The following is a 4,355-nucleotide window of genomic DNA, read 5'->3' as shown; positions in this document are numbered from 1 at the left end:
ATGAAGGCGGCCGACGAGACCACAGGGAAGGTGTATGAAGGCCCTAACTCGCCAGTTCCAGTAGGGATCGCACTCCTAAGTTAGCTATGCACTGGGCAGTACCATGCATAGGTAACTTAGCCAAAATGAGAGTAGAAGCAGCGCCAAGTCAGGGAGCCTCCAGATGATGGCACGTGTACAGTTGGATGCGAGCCACGTGTCCAAGTCTGTAACTGCCAGGAGAGAGAAAACCACCAGGTATATAAGAGTTCTTAACAGATTTTCTGAGGTACGCACGTTCAGTTCATACACTTTACGCTTGCGAGTGACAGAGCTGTTTGTGAGAGAGAGTTTGCACGGTTCTAGTTCTTAGTATTTGGTGATACCGTCACTGACTTGAGCGTCGGAGTGTGATCGGCTGCAGCGGCGCCGTGTCGTTTCTTTGCAGGTTCTTGAAGTAGATCCAGGGAGGAACGAAGGTGATAAGCGGTGCGCACGTCGATCCTTTGACGAGGCATTCTCCAGCGCTCCGGTCAACAGGCAGGATCATCAGGCGCCCACCGTGGGGCCGTGTAAAACGTGCTCCCATCCACAGCGTGAGTTCGTGGAAGTTTTCGAGGTTTTCTGCGCGGTTGTGTGCTGGTGCAACCGTCGTTTGCACTTTCTTTGAGTTTCGTTCGGTGAGTTTGTGTTTTGTACCGTTTGTTTGGCTTTCAATCGGTGGAGTGAGGTCTTTTGTTGGTTGTGCGCAATCTGTCTGGTGGAAGTTCGAGTTCTTTTGTGGTTTCCTGCGAAGGTTTGCGGTGTTCTTGAGTTCTTGCGCAGTTTCTTGAGTTTTCTCCGATTGATCGCTGTTTCGATCGTGGTTGAAGTGTTGTTTGCTGTATTCCTGTGGTTCGCTGAAGTTAATGAGAAAGATGAGAAGCAATCGTTCCAGTCCGTGGCTCCCGTCGCTGCTGAAGGCGACGCCGCCATGACCATGGCGCAGATGGCAGAGATGATGCGCTCGTTGCAGGCAACCGTGGAAGCCTCGCGCGTAGAGCAGGCAAGGATACATGAGGACCTGGTCGCCTCTCGCGCCAGGAATGAGGAGCTCAGCAAGGTAGCTGAGGAGCTGCGTCGAGCTCTTCAGGAGCAGCAGGGACGTTCTTCTGCTGACGAGGCGGCACCGTCGACGCCACCTCGTGTGTTCCCAATGCCTTTTGTTCAGACGATTACCGACACGCCAATTCCCACGAGCGTGGTTCCGGTTAAGGCTGTTTTTACCGGCGTGGAGGATCCAGAGGCTCATCTGACCACGTTCCACACGCAGATGATGCTGTCGGGAGGGTCAGACGCCGTCTACTGCAAGATGTTCGTGAGTACGCTCCAAGGAACGGCGATGGAGTGGTTCGTGAGCCTACCTAATGGCCACATAACCAATTTTCAACAATTCTCGAAGATCTTTGTCGAGCAGTACATTGTGAATAAGGCACCGCCCAGGGTGTCCTATGATCTGTTTGATATAAGGCAGTACCATGGGGAGTCCCTCAGAGATTACCTGAATCGCTTTGGAGCGCAGATGGTCAGATCGCCGGCCAAGGATGAAGAAATGTTGGTCTATGCCTTCAAGAAGGGCGTGCAGACAGGACCATTCTGCGAGGCCTTGATCAGGGCTCACCCAGCGACGTTTGCTGAAGTCAGGCGACTTGCGGTGGCTCACATCGCCGACGAGAGTGAAGTCGCCGAGAAGAGAGGCAGCGTGACCCCCGCCAGGCCACGCGCCCAGACCAGGATCCAGCCGCAGAGGGTGCTGGAAACGGCCGCAGCGGCCAGAAAAGACCAAAGGGCTCGCTATCCTTACGATAGGAGAAATAAGGGAAGAAGCCAAGCGCGCCAACCACCAGCACGCCAACAACCAGCACGCCGAGAGTACAATCGCCCGCCTAAGCACAAATTCGTCATGGGACTAGCGGACCTGATCGCTATCCCTAACATATCTGCTAGGTTGAAGGCGCCCGAGAAGGTGGGCGACAAGGTGCTGGGGTCAAAGCCGGACGTTTGGTGCGAGTTCCACCAGTGCCCTGGAGAAGGCTGCGCTGGCTGTGGTGTTTTCGGCGAGGAGGTTGTGCCACTACTTCCACAGCTTCACAATACTGGTGATGACTGACCTGCCCATCCAGAAGGTCTTGAAGAAACCTGACGTTGCGGGAAGAATGGTGAAGTGGGCAGTGGAGTTGTCAGAATTGGACATTAAATATGAGCCCCGAGGCCCGATCAAGGGGCAAATCTTTGCAGATTTTGTAGTCGAGCTCTCATCAGAGGCGACGCGGGTTGAAGGAGATGATTTCCGTTGGGTACTCTCGATGGATGGATCGTCGAACCAGCAGGGTAGCGGTGCTGGAGTCATATTGGAAGGACCCAACGGCGTGCTGATCGAACAATCGTTGAGATTTGCCTTCAAAGCCAACAACAATCAAGCAGAGTATGAGGCGCTGATCGCCGGGATTCTGCTGGCCAAGGAGATGGGAGCTAGGGTGCTGATGGCTAAGAGTGACTCGCTGCTAGTCACAGGGCAAGTAACAGGCGAGTTCCAGGCTAAAGATCCACAAATGGCGGCTTACTTGGCGTATGTGCAGGAATTGAAGAGTTCCTTTGCCTCTTTTGAAGTAGTACATGTGCCCCGAGAACAGAATGCCCGAGCTGACTTGCTTGCTAAGCTCGCCAGTTCAGGCAAGGGGGGTAGGCAGAGGACGGTGATTCAAGAAACTCTGAAGACGCCGAGGGCATTTGTAGCAGATCACCTGGTCCTTCAGATAAGCAAGTCGACGGAGAAAGCAGCGAGAAGCCATAAGTCTTTGACGCAGGAAACTCTGAGATCACCGAGAATCAAAGCATGCCGAGGAGAGAAGGTGGACGTGATGCAGGTCTGCGCCACCCATGAGCCAGACACTTGGATAACACAGTACAAGCGGTGCTTGGCGGATGGCCTCCTCCCGCTGGATCCAACAGAAGCTAGGAAGGTAAAGAAAAATTCCAGCAAGTATACATTGATTGATGGCGATCTGTACAGGTTTGGGTTCACTCACCCACTCCTGGAATGTATACACGGCGAGAAGTGCACGAGAATTATGGCAGAGCTCCACGAAGGAATATGTGGAAGTCACGTCGGGGGTCGAGCTCTGGCCGCGAGGACTCTCCGTGCAGGCTACTATTGGCCATCCATGAGAGAAGATTGCAAGAAGTATGCCCAGTGCTGCAAACAATGCCAGCAGCACGCCGATTGGCACAAGGCACCTCCCGAGGAGTTGAAGTCGATCTATAGCCCTTGGCCGTTTCATACTTGGGGAATCGACATCCTGGGACCTTTCCCACTGGCGATCAGGCAGATGAAGTACTTGGTGGTGGCGATTGAGTATTTCACCAAGTGGATCGAAGTAGAACCAGTGGCCCAGATCACCGCACACAAGATCGAAGGCTTTGTATGGAAGAACATCGTGTGCCGGTTTGGAGTGCCTAAGCGCCTGGTGTCAGATAATGGGACGCAGTTTGCAAGCCACCTGTTGAAGAAGCTTTGTGAAGGGGTTGGAATTCAACAAGTGTTTGCATCCGTCGAGCACCCTCAGACGAATGGCCAGGTGGAATCAGCTAATCGGGTGTTGTTGAGAGGTTTGAAGAGAAGGCTTGAGAAAGCCAAGGGAAGTTGGGCTGAGGAGGTGCCCCGTATAGTCTGGGCGTACCACACCACCGAGCAGTCAGGAACCCATGAGACCCCGTTTAGCTTGGTCTATGGGTGTGACGCCATGATTCCGGTAGAGATCCAGGAGAGCTCGCCGAGATTCCAGAACTTTGTAGAGGAAGACTCGAATGAAGAGAGAAGGCTGAACCTGGATCTGCTGGATGAAGTCAGGGAAGAGGCGAGGATCAAGGCTGAGGCGGTGAAGAGGAGGATCGAGCGAAGGTACAACTCTAAGGTGATGCCAAGGCAGTTTAGAGAAGGCGATCTGGTGATGAGGAAGGCCCACCAGTACGAGATGGAGAATAAACTATCACCCAAGTGGACTGGACCGTTCAGAATAACCGAGGCGCTCAGGAACGGGGCCTACCGCTTAGAGACGCTGGAAGGAGGAGCGATCCCTCGTACCTGGAACGCCACACACCTGAAGTTGTACTATAGTTAAGAGCTTTGTAAGTAAAGACAAACACAAATGTTATATTACAATGTCTCTGTTAAAACAGTTTCAAGGGGGCACTCTTTTTTCCCTAAGGAGGGTTTTTAATGAGGCCACCCAATAAAAGAAGAGTTTTCGAAGTATAAGGTGTTTTCAGATTGCATGTGTGCTATTTTCGAAAGTTTTGAAGGAAGACCTTGTCATTTGTACATGATTTAAGGCAAG

Source organism: Phaseolus vulgaris, chromosome 5 (genome assembly GCF_051622355.1).
Source record: "Phaseolus vulgaris cultivar YP4 chromosome 5, ASM5162235v1, whole genome shotgun sequence".
Classification (NCBI taxonomy): domain Eukaryota; kingdom Viridiplantae; phylum Streptophyta; class Magnoliopsida; order Fabales; family Fabaceae; genus Phaseolus; species Phaseolus vulgaris.
The sequence above is the reverse complement of the archived record's forward strand: the minus strand, read 5'-3'. Positions refer to the sequence as shown.